The sequence below is a fragment of the Chiloscyllium plagiosum genome, chromosome 25, assembly GCF_004010195.1.
Source record: "Chiloscyllium plagiosum isolate BGI_BamShark_2017 chromosome 25, ASM401019v2, whole genome shotgun sequence".
Lineage (NCBI taxonomy): Eukaryota > Metazoa > Chordata > Chondrichthyes > Orectolobiformes > Hemiscylliidae > Chiloscyllium > Chiloscyllium plagiosum.
In genome coordinates, this window is record NC_057734.1 from 29014058 (window position 1) to 29035014 (window position 20957).

Below are 20957 nucleotides of genomic sequence, written 5' to 3' on the forward strand. Positions count from 1 at the left end.
CAGAGGGTGGTACGTGTATGGAATGAGCTGCCAGAGGATGTGGTGGAGGCTGGTACAATTGCAACATTTAAAAGGCATTTGGATGGGTATATGAATAGGAAGGGTTTGGAGGGATATGGGCCAGGTGCTGGCCGGTGGGACTATATTGGGTTGGGATAACTGGTCGGCATGGATGGGTTGGACCGAAGGGTCTGTTTCAATGCTGTACATCTCTATGACTCTATGACTCTATAATAGCGAGTTGGACTATTTTCCAAATGAGGAACAGCTTTGACAATCACAAAGGAACTTGGGAGTCTTTGTTTAGGATTCTCTTGAAGTTAACATGCAGGTTCAGTTGGCAGTTTGGATGGCAAATACTACGTTAGCATTCATTTTAAGATTGTTAGAATACAACAGCAAAGATGTGCTGCTGAGGCTATATAAGTCTCTGGTCAGATGCAATATTGTAAGCAGTATTGCGCTCTGTATCTAAGGAAGGACGTGCTGACCTTGGAGACAGGAGTCGAGCGTGTGGTGCTGGAAAAGCACAGTAGGTCAGGCAGCCTCTGAGGAGCAGGAGAATCAGTGTTTCAGGCAAATGACCTTCATCAGGAATCTGCTCCTCAGATGCTGCCTGACCTGCTGAGCTTTACCAGCACCACACTCTCGACTCTAATCTCCAACATCTGCAGTCCTTGCTTTTGCCTTTTTGACCTTGGAGGGGATCCAGAGGAGGTTTACAAGAAAGATCCTGAGGATGAAGAGCTGGTCATATAAGGAACAGATGAGGATTCTGTATTCAATGGCGTTTAGAAGGATGAGGGGGATCTCATTGAAATGTGCAGAATACTGAGAGGCCTAGATAGAGTGGACATAGGGAAGATGTTTCCACTAGTAAGATAGACTGGGACCTGAGCACATAGCCTCAGAGTTAAGGGATGACCCTTCCAGAACTGAGATGAGGAGGAATTTCTTCAGCCAGTGGATGGTTAATCTGTGGAACTCATTACCACAGAAAGCTGTTGAGATTAAATCACTGAGTATATTTAAAATAGAAATAGATAGGTTTTGATTCAGGGCGGCATGGTGGCTCAGTGGTTAGCACTGCTGCCTCGCAGTACCAGGGTCCTTGGTTCAATTCTAGCCTTGTGGCAACTGTCTGTGTGGAGTTTGCACATTTTCCCCGTGTCTGTGCGGGTTTCCTCCGGGTGCTCTGGTTTCCACCGACAGTCCAAAGATGTTCAGGTCAGGTAAACTGGCCATGCTAAATTGCCCAAAGTGTTACGTGCATTAGTCAGAGGTAAATGGGTCTGTGTGGGTTACTCTTTGGAGGGTCGGTGTGGACTGGTTTGGCCAAAGGGCCTGTTTCCACACTGTAGGGAATCTAATCTAAATAAGCAGGAGAAGGCAGGAGAAAGTGGTTGAGAAACATATCATCCATGATTGAATGGGGGAGCAGACTTGATGGGTTGAATAGCCTAATTCTGCTCTTATATCTTGTGGCCTGGAGTCCTCTGGTCAAAGATCAATTAACTTTTGAGTACTAAGTGAGTAAAGGGATATGGGAAGAGGTGGGAAAATGGAATTGATATTAAAACTCAACCATGGTGAAACTGAATGGCGGAACAAAGTCAAAGACTGCGTGGCATAAACTTGCTTATCTTTCTTATGTTCTTCTGTGGAAAGTTAAATGGTCAAAAAAAGTCACGCAGAGAGGTATCCAATTTTTGGGCAAGGTTTTTGTTGAGAAACGCAATCTCTGAAGATCACCCATGTCTTGTCAGGCAGATTTGTTGCGTGGTGATGTCTTTCTCATTGCCATGTGTTTACCTGACCTCTTGGTAAGGCCAAACCAGAACTGGTGAAACTTGCTGATGAAAAATCGGAAGCACAGTTGAGGCACAGAATGTGATCATTGATTTTCAAAATGTGTAGACTGTGCAATTGGGAAGACAGAAGGTAAATGAAATTTAATGCTGATAAATGTGAGGTGTTGCACATCGATCAGAAATGTGAGATATAGTCTTATTAAAAGAATGGAAGTAGGAGAAGTTTAGAAATAGACATGAGAATGAAAGTAGTACATCATTTTCAGAAACTAGACTATTTGGTGAAGCTATTAAAAATACTTAATAGAATGCGACTACAAATTGCCAGAGCAGACGAATACGGCTGTGGAAATTATGCTTCAGATTTACATTATCTTGGTGAGATCACATCTCAAGTATTCTCTTATGATTCACATCACATGAGTGTATAGGCATGTATTAGAATCAGTATACAAGAGAGCATAAAAAGAACATTTTTCAATTTCAAAATTGAAAATTTGAAGCTGTGCAGGAAACAGTCCTTAAGTGATAATTAATTGCATCGTAAGTTCTCAACTGAATCAAAGGCAGGAAGGGGGGGATAAAGAGACTGGTGTAGTGGTAATGTCACTGGACTCATAATCCAGCAGGGCCAAGGCTAATGCCAAGGGGATACAAGTCAATGTGGGTGGCACAGTGCAGCCTCACAGTGCCACGGACCTATGTTCAATTCCAGCTTGGGGCAAATGTCTGTGCACAGTTTGCATATCCTCTCTGAGTCTTCATGGATTTCTTCTGGGTGCTCTGGTTTCCTCGCACAGTCCATAAATGTTTAGGTTAGGTGGATTGGCCATGCAATGTGTGTGTGTGTCAGGGGTGGGAGTGGGTCCTCTTTGGAGGATCACTGTGGACTCGATGGGCCAAATGGCCTGCTTTCACATTGTAGGGATTGTATGATTTGCTGCATAGCAAACTTGGATTATGAAGTGAAATAAATATGTTATGGGTGTTTGCAATCCCTTTACAGTCACCTAAAGGACCATTTTCGCTGCTTTTGGTTCCACTTCAGCCCCACACTCCTGATCTTTGGGCGCCCAGTGCGGAGGGGTACTGGGCAGATCAGAGGATCTCTTCATGGGTCTGCTCCTAGGCCTGGTCAGGCTGGTCATGAACAGGTCCAGGCAGCTGGCTGTGGAGGAGCTTATTTTGACCAACTGCCTGCCGCTCCTCCGTGGCTATGTTCGAACCCAGCTGTCCTTGGTGAGGGAGCATGTGGTGCCCACCAATGTTCTCGATGCTTTTAGGTGGAGATGGGCACCGCAGAGGGTGGAGTGATTTACTTCCCTCTCTATTCTATTTTGATTTGATCCCTACTCTCTCTCTTCACTTTTTTTTCACGTAAGTATTGCCTTTGTCAGGCTTTGCTTATTCCTGCTTCCCTGGCCACATGGGGGAGTTTTCCCATTGGTGGAATATTGAATAGAATTATTTACAGAAGTGGTGTTTTCACTGAGTCCTTGCACCTACACACGCATGACAAAGGGAGGGAAAATAAACACCACTGCTGTACAGCAGGAGTGTGGGGAGAAGGAAAAAGAGGATTTAGAATCTCTTAAAAAAAATCAAAGGAAGGAAGGTTGGCCTAGAGTTCACCAGTTCCATGGTAAAATTATTGAGTGGTCAGGTGGTATGAAGTAGGATGGAGGATTTTCCGGGCCCAACACTCATCGGTCAGCAAGTGTTAAATTCGACTCATGGAATGTTAATTGTTATTTGCTTTTCAATTTTACAAGAGCAAAACTAAACATTTTCTACTAAAGTAAATGACTCAAGACTTGCAACATTTTGTATCCTCATTCTTTCAGCGAGGTTGGCGCTTGCTGTTTGCCAGTTTCTGCATAGACCCTAAGAAAGACGAAATCCAACAAAAGATTCTTCTATACAGTGCATGTAATTCCCTCCATGAGCTTAGCCCAAAATGATCTGAACAATCTGCATTCTCTGTTGCTATCAGAATAGTTTTGACTCTTTGGGTGGAATATTCTGTGCCCAAATGAAGACCTAGTCATACCATCCCAAGAGTATGGAATAGGGATGGGATGTGCAACCATAGCCTCCCCCTTGGCATTGTGGTATACAGTACTTGAGCTGCCAGCCTCTGATTGGCCGACTGGTCCAGTTGGCCAGGTTATCCATCCCTGGGGTCCTTGTCAGGATGAAGACCGGCAAGTGTCCACTTAAGTGCCTGATGGGCACAAGATCTAGTGGACTTCCCTCAAAGAGTCAATATGCAGGCAGTGGGCAAGACACTCACCTCATCACAAAGAATGTATCTTTTGTTGCTGGAGCAAATGTCACTTCCTCTGCAACATTGTCCCAAAGAACCACATTAGAGGTTCAGTACATCAAAGGGTAATCAGCATCATAAGTATCAGAGGCCAGCATGATCCTGTGTTTACTTGATGTTGAAATTAAATTATTTTTAGCTAGGACTGAGCAATCATGACTGATTTTCCCCTTCCTAACCCCAAAGGTCGACATTTGACAACTGTGCGAGTATCCTCGTTCTGATAAGCCAACACAACACAGACCCAACGCAGCCCAACCATAAAGCCTCAAATTTACTGATGCTGTGCTGATATCTATTCAAACAGAAAGAAATCCTGTCCCTTTGGCACTGAAATGACTGGTGCAGTAAGTCTAGAAGAAGATAGCTGACAGTTAGACTGTACTCAGCAACACCCAAAGGACTTGGAATCAAAGATGCAAGACATGAAAAGCTGCCAAGCCAAGATTTCTAGAACAGTTTTCCATTCCTCTGCCAAGTAGCTGCCCCAAGTACATATACCCCAAACTGTTTATTCATGAACTTGCAACTGTTCAATTGATGTCCTAGCCAAAGTATTCATATAACCTTACAGCTCTTTGAATACCTGCCACTACAACCACAATCCTGCAGCAAAATACAAATACAAATTATAAGTTACATCAGAAACTCAGGTGCACACTTCAAATATTTCTAATGAAACCTGTTGAACTTCTGCACATTCTTTTAGTAATGCACAAAATGGGCTGCGAGTTAAGTGAATATTTCATGAATGAATGAGCTGTTTCTCCTTGCAGCACATCAAGACTAAAGCCTGAACATTTAATGGGATAATTTAGGCAAAGTGTAGATTAGAGTGGTGCTGGAAAAGCACCGCAGGTCAGGCAGCATCCAAGGAACAGGAAAATCGATGTTTTGGGAATAATGAAGGGTTTTGCCCAAAATATCAATTTTCCTGCTCCTTGGATGCTGCCTGACTTGGTGTGCTTTTCCAGCACCACTCTAATCTTGTCTCTGATCTCCAGCTTCTGCAGTCCTCACTTTCACATTAGCCAAAGTATAGCCAGAGTCCTGATTCAGGAGTTCCTGCTTCCAAACCCAGAATGTACAGCTTTCATTGGGGTATCAATAGAGAAGACTGCACATGTCAAATTGCCTTCAAATAAATTTAAGTTAGCAGAATTTCTCAAACACAGCTTGTAGTCTTTAGACTTGAAGAAAACGTAAGGTACCCTTTGGGATGGATGATCATAAAAATTGGACAAGTTCTGTGGACTGTCAAGTGTTTGAGCCATTTAAATCTCCTACCCATTATATTTCAAAAACTCAATTTAAAATAATTACTGGTTACAATTTAACATTGACTTATGCATGAGGTTTCTCATTGTAGGCTTAGTACTGCATGACTCATTCCATAACCTATCATTATAGAAGTGGGGTGCCTATCAGTTCACAATTTGACCTGAGCCTGTGTTGGTCACAAGTGCTCGTGACTTGACATGCCACAGATGACCATTCCATTTGGTTGAGCTGCCCTGCCATGCCTTAACTTATACTTTTACATTAGTTTCCTTACTATAACTTCAGTTACTTTAATTAAGGGTGGCACGGTGGCTCAGTGGTTAGCCCTGCTGCCTCACAGCACTAGGGTCCAGGTTCGATTCCAGCCTCAGGTGACCGTGTGGAGTTTTCACATTCTCCCCATGTCTGTGTGGGTTTCCTCCCAAAGTCCAAAAATGTGCAGGTCAAGTGAATTGCCTATAGTGTTAGGTGCATTATTCAGAGGAGGATGGGTTACTCTTTGGAGGTTCGGTGTGGATTTGTTGGGCCGAAGGGCCTGTTTCCACACTGTAGGGAATCTAATCTTTAACCTTATTTGCATACTATTAACTAAAAATTAGAAGTTAGTAGAAAGTAGAATTTCTTTGCTTTGATTAACAAATCAGCTCCATTCCCTATCCCTATAAACACTTACTTTCCATAAGCTATTTTAGAAATTTACATTTTATGAAACTACTGGAGTTGAAATATAAACTCTAACAGTAGCTGTTCAATAACAAATCAAGTCATGGCTTTCCTGCGAGATCACTGTAAGACTTTTTCTGTTACCCGCCCCCCCTCCAATCTTTTCGTTTTTTACACTGACCTCTTAATTGTTCATGCTCATAAACCAGCATAATGAATACTTTGCTGAGTTGACATGGAGAGATGCAATAAAAAAAAATGGTGACTGTCGACCATGTCTTAGAATTAAGTTGACAGAGGGGCTAATAAAGGTCACAATGTTGGTTAAGAACTATAGGTTGGCATGGAGATATGAAGGCTCATGGGAGTGGAGGGGACATGAACTAGCATGAGTTGACATGGATGGTGTATTGGGAGTGTCAGGGAGGGGGCACGGGTTTAACAACTTTTTTTTTGTTTTATTCTTTCTCTGACAAGCACATCCTTTCAAACAGCTCAGCTTGACACCCAGCAGCTCTTGCTGCTTTTTCTACAATGTTTCAGGGATTGTGGACTGAAATCCGCTAAACATACACCCTCCCAGAATGAAACTTCGAACATCTAGGGCAGATTCTCCCAAGTGGTGCTTATGGAGTCAGGTACCATCTTGACTGCAATTTCAACTCAAGAAAGAAATTTCAAAAATTCAGCCTTCCTGTCCACTTTCAGGAAGGTCCAAACTGAAGAACGGCCCAGATACTATATGCCTATTTGTGGAGGCTATGTTGGGCAACATTAGTCATAATAAGCCAATCAAATGGAGAATGGGAAGGTGAGGTTTCCTTGAGCTTGGATTTGTTCTCGTCTTGCCTGGCCCTATGAGTCATTCAATCTAAAACAAAATTAAAAGGACTAAATTAGGAAATCAGATTACAAAGTCTGTGTTTGTAGCCCTTTGAGTTTTGACGATTAAGGCTTAATCTAATCAATGTGTTTAAGATGACTAAACGGTTGACAAGGTATGTTGTTAGACTAAGAATACCCAATGGGTTCTCTAAGGTCCATGTAAAAGTAATACAAGATGACGTCCACTTTAATATGAAGCAAATTTCTTACCTTAATCTACTTAGTATATATTAGACACATATGCAAACTAATGAATGAATCTATTAGCTTAAACTACATAAAATGAAGTGAGTCTCACACTGCCTTCTATCCACTGACTTGGAGATGCCAGTGTTGGACTGGGGTGAACAACGTTAAAAATCACCCAACACCAAGTTATAGTCCAACAGGTTTATTTTGAAGCACTAGCTTTCAGAGCACTGCTCCTTCATCAGGTGGTTGTGGAATATAAGATTGTAAGACACTGAATTTATAGAAAAAGTTTATAGTATGATGTAACTGAAATTATATATTGAAAAAAACCTGAATTGTTTGTTAACTCTCTCATCTTTTAGAATGACCATGTTGGTTTCAGTTCTTTCATATGTAAATCGCAGAACATTTAAAAGTTACATTCTCAAGTGAACTTTAACAATTGGTGTCATGTCGGTCCCGTTAAAGCATTGAAGGTGTGAGGTACCCTGTGTGTGAGGCTGTCTGTGCCCCAATGTTCAGACTGATTCTAATCTAAAAACGGATTTACAGAATCTTACATGGATTCATACGAACGAACAGTGGTTAGCACTGCTGCCTCACAGTGCCAGAGACCTGGGTTCAATTCCCATCTCAGGCGACTGACTGTGTGGAGTTTGCACGTTCAGTGTCTTACAATCTTATACTCCACAACCACCTGATGAAGGAGCAGTGTTCCGAAAACTAGTGCTTCCAAATAAACCTGTTGGACTCCAACCTGGTGTTGTGTGATTTTTAACTTCTATCCACTGGGGATTCTGGCAATGGTGGCACTTGAAGCTCTCTTGCTGATTCCATGGCACTGGTCTCATGAACCCCAGCCCGATAGTGAAAAGATGATGAGTAGGGCAATATTAATAATACCCTGAATCAAAGATTACCTGCTGAATCTCCATTTTGTAATATTTTCTGGACTATTCCAGATATCCTATTGTGCAGAAAATAAGTTGGAAACATCTCCAAGTGGCTCTGTATTGACTACTTAAAAAATGGTTCCCCACAGACAATCAACGTTATGCAGTTACCTCTCAGTCAAAACAGGCATGTTTTTGAAATCTGGCCGATGTTCCTATTTGTATCCACTTTGATTCAATTGCCATGAGGACTTAACTCTTAATGATTAACCTTTGATGATCTGGTTTGAAGATCTCCTTTTTAAGTCCAGCACTACGCAGGCTTAAATGGAAACAACATCATAGTCCAGAACAAGAGGTCAGAATATTAAAGGTAATTGTCAGTTATTTAGGAATGATAGCATGATAAATTCAAACTAAGTCTACAATGTTCAGGCGAGGGTACTAAGGATTCTGAAACCAACACAGATAGATGGTATTAAGATGTGGGTCAGCCAAGATGTAACTGAACGTGGAATATGTTTGAGGTGTTGAACGATTACTTCAACTCTCATGTTGACACTACAGGCAAGGCCTGGGGATATGACTTGGAGCCAGTGTTTTACCCTTCAAAGCCCTGAAAGCACAGCTTGTCAAATCAGCTGTCATTTTCACTGTCATCAACCTTCACAAGCACCAATCAGGTCGACATGCTGCAGGATGGTTCAAAGGTGAGTTTAGGAGCTTATGGAACTGTCACTAGGTAAGTGACAAGAAGGAAGTGGAGTCAGCAGAGAAGTAGGAACCTGCTATCCAAATTGGCAAACTATTTTCCTCATCCGGTGCCACGTTTAAACATCCCAAACTCCCGATGGACAACAGAAGAAACCAAACTGAAGCAGGGGTTACACAAATCCATCCAAAAACACCCTCCAAAGGCTGTCTGGTCATATACAGAAGCCCACTTGCAGTGTCTGTGCACTCAGTCAGGAAGGAATCATAGCACTGGAGGCTAATGTAGAAACTCTGGCTTGAACACAGTCTGAGAGACAGATTTGTAGATGAGTTGAGGGAAGGCTCAGAAGCAGGATCCTAACTGAAGGAAGAGTTGGGCTATTGTTTTTACAGACCAATAGCACTTCTGGGGCATTCTGTGTTCCCATGAAAGTATCAGCTGATATTCTGGAATCATCCAACTATAGTGGTATTGAGCATGGCAAAATCAGATTGAAGTCAGAGAGAGAGAGGAAGAACAAAGGGGAGCTTGCATTTTTAAAAAAATGTTTACATTAACTATTGTAATGGCAGGTAAACACCAGGGTTTGTGAAAGGAGCAAATCAGTGACTTAGTCAATATCAGCCTTCTTTATAATTATCAGTTATCTGCTGACATTAAACTGTTCGATATTGAATGTCTTCCCTATGTATATTCCATGAATCAACTCAGATTGAATTGTTATTCCTGAGCAGTCTGAATCAACAATTTAGGACCACATTTTCCTTAGCCAATGTGGAGAATGAAAGTGCATCAAATGAACTTTAAAAATGGATTTCTACTTCATCCCCATGGTTTGGCAATATAAACCACACGAAAGGTCAGCACAAAGGTATACCTACTTCACATGTCACAATGAAATGTTGTAGAATAAGTTGCTTATTTTTACAACAGTGAATGAATGGTACTTTGCTTGAAAAGATGAGTGACTATTAAATAATGTGATTGCTCAGTTGTCATTTCTATCAGCTGGAACATTCTCAAAGGTAAGGAACACCATTGTGAAAGAGGAAATGTCTTTATATGTATTACAACACCTTCTTTCACTGGATAATGTGCTATGCTGAATTATGCACTATTGAAATATTGATATATATGATGGTGTGAGCTTTCCCAGCTCATTCATTTTTCATTCACATTCAGCTCAACCACTGGTTTGGCTGTTTCACAGCTTTGATAGATGGTTGAGTTACTATCTATGTTCAAAGGCTCTAATGGATCCTGCCTAAGCAGGATTGTTTATACAGTTGTTCAGTGAAAAGTCATTATGAATGTTTGGCTGCCTTCCAACACACTAATGAATTCTGTTCAGTCGGCTTGTTGACAAGCTATCAAAAAGAACTTGAGCTTGTTTATTATGAAAGATTAATGAACTTTCAATGAGGATAATTGTTTTTTAAGTGGCTAATAAAGTAACATTTGCTTATTTTGATAGATTTCTTTGCTTTTAAGAAGATAATGGTTTTAAAATGGCCATTCAAATCATATCCACTTATCTTTACACATTTTTAAACTATAGGCCAGATGACTTTTATTTTGTAAGGAATACAGCATGAGTCGGATGAGGTATATGGAGAGTTGAGAAGATAATACAGAGAGTGAGGGGGCTGAGGATTAACCTCATGGCTCATAGCCATGTCCAAAACTAGGCCAATGTCTCTGTGAATGGAAACTGTCTCAGGATCAGTCACCTCAGACTGTCTAAGGTCTGCTGCAAGAGGTAACAGGTTCAACTCCTCCATGCCCATCCTCTGCTAGATGAGGATAGCATAGACAGGCATTGTCTGGTGGGAGGTGTGATTGAATTACCTGCAAATTTCTCTTTCAAATCCAAATTCCACTATAACATGAAAAGCTGACGCATGGCAAATGGAACAGTCAATATCATATCAGGCACATAAAGCAAAACAGGGCATGAAAGGTTGGTAAGAAAGCAAGATAAATGGAACAGAAATAAAACAAAATGATTGGATTGAGTTTTAAACTAAAAGTCTCCAACAATAATGAAAATCTGAAAGAATGGCATTGTGAATTTGAAACAGTTAATTTGTAGCACCACTGTTGATGTTTGGCAGTAATTATTACAGTCATGCTGTTAAAAAGGGTACCCAGACTGGAATGGGCAAGTCTCAAATTGTTTTGGTAAATTTATTCCTTAATTGTGAGGTAAGTACAGGAATTTCCAGCTGTTTAATACATTTGACTAGGGAACCAGATGGTGAGATGTAATTCAAGAGAAGCTTTCGGAAGAACATCATATCACAGACAGCCGGGTTTCTGTGATTAACTGTGCATGTGCAGTCAGTGGAAGTTACTATCCAATTTGTGTGTGAATGAGGCTCCCTATCACGATTATTGTCACAGCAAAACATATCCCAATGAAATACTTTGAGAATCCTGGTGCCACAGTACCTTTAACAGAGCAGATCACTTCTTTTTACAGAGTAGATGTCATCAAGCTGTAAAAATGAGTTCCATTGCAGCCTGCACTGTAATATAATGTTGTTGCAACATTTTAAATTAATTTCCACTTGCACTGAGAATAGTCTTGTGCAAGCAATCTATTTGGCAAAAAGAGACCAAATGTGCCATTCCTAGCTTTCTACACCCTCTGGTGTGGTACCATTCAAGATCTGAGCTGTTGAAGGAATTTGTTATTTTACAGCTGGCAGGTGGGACTAGATTAGGTTAGGATATCTGGTCGGCATGGACGAGCTGGTTTGAAGGGTCTATTTCCGTACTGTCCATCTCTATGACTCTATGACTGTATCACTAGTATAATGCCGCTAAATCATTTTATGGCTTGGAACCTGTGCTCAATCCTTCTAATGTAGATTTCTATCAGTACCTTATTTCATTAACTTTCATTGTTATCTTTTAATCCACAGAATGAGCAATAGATTTCCAGATCACACCTTGAATTCTTTTAAAATAATAATCTCCACTTTATTTAATACTTTTCATGAAACAAACTCTGGTAACCTTCAAATATCAAGGGTGATATAGTGAGATAGAAAGGAGAGAGAAGGATTTGTTGGTAATCAGAAATAGAAAGTGTTTTTCGGAAGTGCCTACAAAAGTGACGCCCCTCCAAATCAAAGAAATCCAAACAGAAATAACCTCGAGAGATAACTCTGTGATGCCTAGTTTGCTCAAGGTGAATCTGCAAATATGTACTTTTCTAAGAGACCAGGAATTATTGCAATGGCTGAGTGGGAGAGTGCCCCAGTTGCCTGCCATCATCTGAGGTGAGAACATATCATGACAACTCCCTTGGGACTTGTTGGAGATTCCTTGTATTTTTGGGCCCACTACCTCCAAATACACCTTGACATGTCATTCAAAATTATTTTTTTTTAAAAAAGGCTCACTTTCTATGCAATTTGTTTAAAATTCAAAGAAACATTTTTTTAAAGCTATGTACTGGGAGACAGTGATGCACATGCAATAACCATTATTCCCCTTGAAGCAATTGTTTAAAGAAGTCTACCAAAACAATCACTTTGATACGATGGGATAGAACAGTTGTCTTCTGAAGGGTTCATCTCTCTCTTAACTTACAACTGGAAAATTATTCTGTTAAATTTTATCTTATGGAATCCATCAGTGCAGATCATGTGGATCTTATAAATTATAACAGGCAAATGATTATTGCTATTTTGCAATCCGAGCCAAAAATGATGAAATCATTGGATATTCAACAAGAGTGTGACGATTTGACAAGCAAATGTATACTTTTCTAGCAGTTGTACCCATCCATCACTGGAAAAATTAAAAAAAAGACTTGTTTGGTTGCATCATGTATTTATTGGTTATAATGGATCCACTATGAACTTCAACAAGCCAATGTCAAAACCGATTAAATGCCATATGATATCACAATGAAATGACAAGGGAATAGTTGGTCACTTAAGCCTGCTAATGTCTGTCTGACAAACTAATTGGAAAACTTATAGCGCACTTTTATAAAGGAAGACGCTGCCTTCTGTTATTACAGCACTGTTGTAACAGAAGATGTTTTATTTTGTTTGCAATGACTTCAACTTTATCGCAGTTTTAAAAGGTTTCTGTTAAATACTGTTTCCACTGCATCAATTTTAGGAGCTAGGTGGATATCTCCATTTAAACAAAATCCTTTGGTGGGTCAATTGTGTCATGACTGGGCAGCACGGTGGCTCAGTGGTTAGCACTGCTGTCTCATGGCGCCAGGTCCCATGTTTAATTCCAGCCTCGGGTGACTGTCTTTGTGGAGTTTGCACATTCTCCCTGTGTTTGTGTTAGTTTTCTCCCACAGTCCAAAGATGTGCAGTTTAGGTGGATTAGCCATGCTAATTTCCCCATAGTGTCTGAGGATGTACAGGCTAGGTAGGTTAGCCAGGGGAAATACAAGGTTACAGAAATGGGTTGTGGGGTGCTTTTTGGAGGTCAGTGTGGACTTGATGGGCTGAATGGCTTGTTTCTGCATTGTAGGGATTTTATGATTGATTCTATGAATTTTGATGAGGTTAATGGAAGAATTTCTGCTCTACTTCAGAGAATTGCTGCAGAGTTTTCTGTACCTATTCAATCAGGCAGGAGGGAGACGCTGAAAGAGAGCACCTCTGTCAGCAATGCACTGAAATGTTACCCAGCATTAAGTGCACAAGTCTGGAGTAAAGGTTGAAGCCACAAATTGCTGACCCAAAAGAATGAGATTTCCATCACTGCAGAAGCAGAAAGTAAGATGGCACTTTCTGAACAACTTTGTCAACTGTTGGTTTAGACATGAATAAGGGAAAACATTTGTCTGGTCTGAGAACTGGAAAATCCATGAGTCAGTACCATTTGTGGCTGGAATGAGTTTAAATAATTGATGTGGGAGCCAGGCATCATTCTGAATCTCAATGCCTGTGCAATCAACCAAAGTCCATGAAATTTAAAGGCCATTGTAATGATGCGGACATTAAATCATAGACCGAAGACCAGTGGAGTAAATGTCAATGGTGGGATGTGAGTGAAAAAAACATGTTACAATAAAGTACAGAAGTTGAAGGATCTTTCAAAGTTCTGTTTTCTTTTTAATTAGAATCTCTGTCTTCCAAGTATTGTGATCCTTTTCTTTGTCTATCTGTGAGTCTGTGGTCTCCTGTTACAGCTGCTTGTATGTGAGTAAATGGCAGCAAGCGGTCATCTTTAAAAAGGACACAGGCCAGAGGACTGTCACCTTCCTGCCTCATCCTGAATAAAGGTAGAGGTGGGTACTGCAGATGCTGGAGATTACAGTCAAGATTAGAGTGACGCTGGAAAAGCGCAGCAGGTCAGGCAGCATCCGAGGAGCAGGAAATTCCTGTCATTCCTGATGAAGGGCTTTTGCCTGAAATGTCGATTTTCCTGCTCCTCGGATGCTGTGCTTTTCCAGCACTACTCTAATCTTGACTTCTCCTGAATAAATCTGAGCTCGACCTTCCCATCCTAATGCCCTTAGGTCATCAATGAATGACCACTGAAGAACCATTTAATGGCCCATTCTAGCCGGGCTTGTGATGAAATAAGAATGAGTTGGCCCACCTGACTGGCATTGTGGTGCAGCTTGCCTCTCAGTATTGGAAGGAGATGGGGAGACAATCAATCAGCACCGATCAATCAGCAGTGAATGATCAAGGAAGTGAACACGAGAGCTACTGAGAAATAAACTGTCCTTCTGAAGGAGACACAGTGCTGCTGCTGAGCACAAGAGCTACCAGCCTCTGATGGAGAATGTCTCCATTGTGTCAAAAATGCATGAAGAGGTTGGAAATCCCAATTCTCACCTCTGAATTTGGCATTCCTCATTTTCATGGGATTGGAGTGTGCATAGTTCAGACATGTTTGTTTCTCAGAGGCTGATCTAGAAATGACTAGCCTCCTCCACTGAAAATTGGATTTTGGAGCACCTCATCTTTGAATTTCAGAGTGCAAATGCCAGACCAGGTACAAAGACATCTCAGTGCGTTTTCTTTTAATTAGCCAGGATTCCCCAATCAAGGGCTGAGGTACTCTTGCAGATGTCATCTCAGGATACTCTGAGTTTTAGAGGGGGTTAAGGATCCTTTCAGGAGAGGGGATGGTGAAGGTGTGACTATCAAGTATCTTTTGAAGATGAGGGTCAGGGGTTTCTTTGTGGGGAGGGCATTAGGTATCCTGTGGGATTGTTAACTGTGGAGACGACCATCCATAAACATAGTGCCTTAGGTTGGTACATAAAAAGTGCATAAATGTCTTGGGACTAGCAAAGTTAGCAAGGAACTAATCAAAATGTCGAGTTTAAAAAAATACAGTGCTAGCTATTTTGGAGTACCTGATACAAAACCCTGCATGACTGATTTCCCAAACTATATTATTACAGTGGGGTGCCTATATAAGACATTGATGACAAAAGTGTATGTTCATTTATATCATTGAGCACTTATGTTAGATGTTTGTTTTCATTAGAGATTAGTTGAAACAAATCCACTGTATTGGATTTTTTTTGTACCAACAAGAGGGTGATTTTCTTCAACGGTGACATCATTAAAGACATTAACATCAAAAACTAATAACTTTAATTTCTGTCACCATGTCTCCTGAGATATGGCCATGCGAGATAATAGATGAGCTAGCATGGAAAGGGAAGGGCAAAATATAATGGCTATGAGCTGGCATAGGGACTATAAGGGGTGAGTGGACTGATTGGAGGCATATGGGGTATGAAAGGCCACGAGGAATAGGTGGATGGGTATTGGCCATATGAGGAACCATGGGGATATAGATTGGCATACAGTGGCACAGGGTTATGAGAAGAAAAGGATGTACAAGGGGCATAGATTGGCACAGAGGTATGAGGGGCTATGATGCTGGGTTCAGGAGCATTCACTGAAAATTATCAGACATTAATAATGTGGGGGTGAGAGCAAGGGGAGTGTTTTATGACTTGATGTTTATTTTTAAACTTTGTACACAGTGTTGGAATCCCCAGGCAGGCTTTCTACTCAGCCAGCCTTAGAAACTGGCAGCCTCTTAGGCTTTTCCCAGCTGGCTCCAGCCAACCCCAAATTCAGCCTGACAATCAGGAGTGCAGCTGGCCATTTTTTAAAGGCTAGGTTCATAGAGCCAAGATTCCTCTCAGCACGACACACCTAACGCAGCATTGAAAACCTGGGCCAAAGAGTCAGCTCGGATCCTTCATCACCTTCTCAGTAAGCAAGTAAGATATCTGAGGAGAAGGGAAGATTCTACCCCATATAATGAAAATGTGCCTCTTTGCAGCACCTACAGAAGCAATGACCTCATGGATCAATGAACGCTAAGTAAATTCGCTATTTTATGTCTTTCTTTTGTCATTTTAACAAAGATTAATTTAGCACTCTTCACCAACACTGGAGGCTTCAAAGCATTGAAGTATTTTTAAAGTGTAATCACTGTCATAATGTGGAAGTGCCCGCAGTTAGTTTGTGCACAGCAAGCTCCCACAAACGGCTACGTCCAGATAATGTGCTACGTGTGATATTGACTGAGGAATTTTAGATTAGATTACTTACAGTGTGGAAACAGGCCCTTCGGCCCAACAAGTCCACACCGATCTGCAACCCACCCATACCCCTACACCTAACACTACAGGCAATTTAGCATGGCCAATTCACCTAACCTGCACATCTTTGGACTGTGGGAGGAAACCGGAGCACCGGGAGGAAACACACGCAGACACGGGGAGAATGTGCAAACTCCACACAGTCAGTCGCCTGAGGCGGGAATTGAACCCGGGTCTCTGGCGCTGTGAGGCAGTAGTGCTAACCACTGTGCCACCATGCCACCCGCATGGAATAAATGTTGCCAGGACCCCGTGGCTAACCGATCCTCACTAAAATAGTGCCATGTGACTTCCAGAAAGGCAAGTTGGCCTGCCTGAAAGACAGGAGTGTAGTGCTGGAAAAGCACAGCCGGTCAGGCAGCATCCGAGGAGTAGGAAAATCAACATTTCGGGCAAACAGCCGTCATCAGGAATGATGCCAGGAATGAAGGGCTTTTGCCTGAAATGTCGATTTTCCTGCTCCTCGGATGCTGCCTGACCTGCTGTGATTTTCCAGCACTGCACTCTTGACTCTGATCTCCAACATCTGCAGTCCTCACTTTCACCTGCCTGAAAGACAATTTATCCAACAATGCACTGCACCCTCAATAATGTACTGGAGCGTTACCCCTGATTTACATGGTTAAAAACAAGGACTGCAGATGCTGGAAACCAGATTCTAGATTAGAGTGGTGACGGAAAAGCACAGCAGTTCAGGCAGCATCCGAGGAGCAGGAAAATCGATGTTTCGGACAAAAGCCCTTCAAGGCTTTTGCCCGAAACATCAATTTTTCTGCTCCTCGGATGCTGCCTGAACTGCTGTGCTTTTCCAGCACCACTCTAACCCTGATTTACATGGTCAGGCCCTGGAATGGGACTTGAAAACACAGCATTGTGATTTAGAAACAAATACAGTATAAACTGAACTCCAGCAGCAGGAAACAGAGCCACTTGGCACAAGGAAGGGATGCCATTTTGACACAGCACTTGCTCAAGTTCTTCTTATCATCCTACTCGTGGTAAGTGAGCAATTAAATTGGCTGCAACGTACTGTCCTTCCTTTCCACAACATTAATGAGCAAGTTGCAAAATGACAGCCGCTGTCCTCAAGTATGCTAAGCTGTTGCACTGTCAAGAGCAGGTGATGGTTTTCATTTTATTTTCTCTACTGTGGGGGTGATCACTTTTCGTCTGAAAGTCCGAATCAGCTAGCGCAACGACATGTCAGAGGATTTAAAATCAAATTTCTGGTCAGACACTGTCAGCCTCAAACACCACAGATCTGCTCTGCCTCAAGTCACAGTCATGTACAGCTTTTAGATTCCCAATAACAATGCCCTTTCATCAGAATTTCAAAAGACCTACTTTGTCGACATGACATCATTGTCTCTCAGGTTTTCCAAATTTAAGTGTAGTGATTGCACGTACAAACAATGCATATATATGTATATACGAAGGTTACAAATAAAAGCCTTTTGTTTGAACATTCTGCTCATTACTGGCTTGGAAGAGCTCATTATCAGCCCAGGAAAGAGATAGTAATGATTGCCCTAGGCCCAGTAATGACCATAATGTTCCAACACAAAGCTATTATTGTTATTATGATGAATTTCAGCACTATATTTGAACATTTATTTAATGCGGCATCTGCTTTGCGGGATGGAACAGATGTTTGTCACTGTGCCTGCACTGATAAGCACCTTATACAATCTGCTTTGTCACACAGGCTGATGTACACTTTGGTTTCAGTGACTGGCCTGCACCTTTTTTATATGCAACAGAACAGCAGATAACAACAACGAGCCTAATTAGCTGCGAAATGAATTGTCAACCCGGTTGTCAAAGCCTGGGTCAACTCACATCCGGGCCCACTCTTACAAAATGCACTTATCCTGAGCTTACTCTCCTTTTGGCAGTTCCTGTAGCCTATCAGGGTAATATAGATCTGAAACAGATGTGAACTTTAAAATGCTTCAGTTAAAAACTATTCTGTTTTGAGCTCTGGGGATGAGCTCAACCTACTTCTGAATATTCTTCGAATTAAATGCACAATTAAAAATTGCAGACCAAGATCTCAGGAACCCATTGCAGTCCGAGAGATTGACAACCACTTGTCTTACTTCAGTCACTTTCGCTATTTGTGTTTTATGTCCTTGGTGGCCTCTAAGCTTCGGCATTTCAGTCGCGTTTTCCTGATCCACTTTGAGATGATCACAGTCAGTGCTGTTCACTAGGACAAAGCGGCTTGCTGCTCAAGCGCAACTTGTCACCCACCAGAGAACTGAAGGCAATTACCTGTCACCCGTGATTTGGAAGACCCTCGGCTTTTGATGGGCAGGAACAATGCAAGCTCTCCCCCATGCTACATCAGCTCCGGGCAGTATTTGCTTCAATAATTACTCTTGTTATCAATCCAAATCTCAAACTCGATTGTCCTTCTAAGAGCTTACTGCACCAGCTGAGCAAAAGGGGATCACGTCAAGAGATAAATGTCAAAATATTTGTATTTTCCTGGAAAGGCATTTCATTAGTCACTGAGAGTGCTTTTGTTCTCAAGCTTTTCAAGTGGATTTTTGTTACAGAGTGCCAAATTAAATGGAACTAACAGGCAAAGTTTCAAATGAGCTGGAGGCCTCTGATTTCTATTAACATTAAGACAAAGACACAGCCACTTACAGAGGAAACTACTAATGGTAATATAATTACAACAAATATTACTTCCTCCTAAATGCTTCACAGCTGATCCTTATTGAAATATTTTTAAGATTGGACAGTCCTTTTCTTTAAGCAATTACTGCCCTTCAATTCCTTTCATACCTACTCATTATCCACATTCTGTACATATATCCATTCTCCTTCCATTTTATGTTTTTAAGTGCATCATTGCGCCTGTAGGAATATTTTGTATTTGCCAGAATTGGCTGTTTTGAAACCTCTGATCTCATTCGATCCGCATGTTATAAGGTGAGTGGGAGAAAGTTCAGGTGCTGAGGCCCTTATTGCCTGTCTAGGATTTTCTCTCTCTCTCCATCTCCCCTCCACAGGACTATTACCTACTGCCCACATCCACTTCACCCAATTCATAACCCACTTTTCTCAAACCTGGTGTGGATGACTTATTGTCAATTGGCAAATCAATCCATCATCTTGAGTGTTACCCCCAAGGAATGCACAATGGACTATTAATGTCAGCCCCTGACTGCTAAATGGCAAATAAACTCAAAGGGCTCCGCTTTACGTGTAAAAATATCCTAAGAGGAAAATTTGTAAATTTTGCTTTGATACATGGAGGCTGGTACAATTGCAACATTTAAAAGATATCTGGATGGGTATATGAAAAGGAAGGGTTTGGAGGGATATGGGCCGGGTGCTGGCAGGTGGGACTAGATTGGGTTGGGATATCTGGTCGGCATGGACGGGTTAGACCGAAGGGTCTGTTTCAATGCTGTACATCTCATTGACTCCATGACTCTATGACGTGCATTCCTTTTGCCTTTAACACTCGGTCTTTCTATTTCATAGAATCCCTACAATATGGAAGCAGGCCATTCAACCCATCGAGTCCACACACACTCTCCACAACCCACCCAGACCCATCCCTATCCTTGTGACCATGCATTTCCCATGGCTAATCCACTTAACGTACACATCCTTGGACACTACGAAGCAATTTAGCATGGCCAATCCATCTAACCTGCACATTTTTAGACTGTGGGAGGAAATCCACACAGACATGGGGAGAATGTGCAAACTCCACACAGCCAGTCACCTGAGGGTGAAATTGAACCCAGGTCCGTAGCGCTGTGAGAAGCAGTGATAACCACTGAGCCACCAGTCCAGAGAGCAAAATGGCAATCTCCACCTAATATACTTCCCCACTAATCCATAAGCAGCCACAGAGAGGGTTCTCATTTGACAGCACCTCGTGGTTCTCTCTTTGGGAAAGCACCTCACTGCTTTTGGTTTCCTTTTCACAATTGAGTGGCCAAGATCTGAAACTACTCAGGTGAATGTTAATGCTTATCTGTTGGATCCTGCCTCGGTGGCAATGTGCCATCACTGAAAGTGTACATCTGTGCCCATTAAAATGCTAGAATGAAATAGGAATTTGCACAGTAGCTCATCCTCATAATGTTCCCATTCAAAGTCTGTGTAATACTTCTATAATTATAAAATTGCACAATTACAGAAATTACAGCACTGAGGGCTATTTGGGCCCATCATACCCTGTGCTGGTGCTATCTTTTCAAGTGGAATTGATCCATTCAAATACATTTCCCTGTCCTCTCTCTCTATCTTTTCAAATTCTATTATTTCAAGTACCTATCCAATTGCAGTGTAAATGTTATTATTTCTGCTTCAATAATGATGTGTGGCAAAGTTTTCATTTCAAAATAGCCCTCAGAATGAAAGCAATTCTTCCATCTCTTCATTTTGTGTCCTTTGCCATAAGTTTGACTTTATGTTCCTTTATCAGTCGATCAATAAACAGCAACAAACTTTTACTTAATACCCTGTCAAAACTAATAAAGTCAAAATTATTTTATCCTTTATTTATAATTACAATTTTCCTTTTCTGGCAACATTT

At 41.5% G+C, this 20957-nt stretch overlaps 1 protein-coding gene across 2 annotated transcripts in view; it reads right to left on the reverse strand.

Moving 5' to 3' along the window:
• Nucleotides 1–20957, reverse strand: part of LOC122562703 (transmembrane protein 132C-like) — a 1065724-nt gene that overhangs the window by 843938 nt on the left and 200829 nt on the right. Inside the window, exon 1 of one of the 2 annotated variants that reach the window (XM_043715796.1) lies at nucleotides 18665–18720. The exons of the other annotated variant lie outside the window; for it this stretch is intronic. The gene's annotated coding sequence lies outside the window, so the exon portion shown is untranslated. Of the gene's footprint in view, nucleotides 1–18664; nucleotides 18721–20957 lie in introns of those variants that run through there. 2 annotated transcript variants of the gene reach the window in all.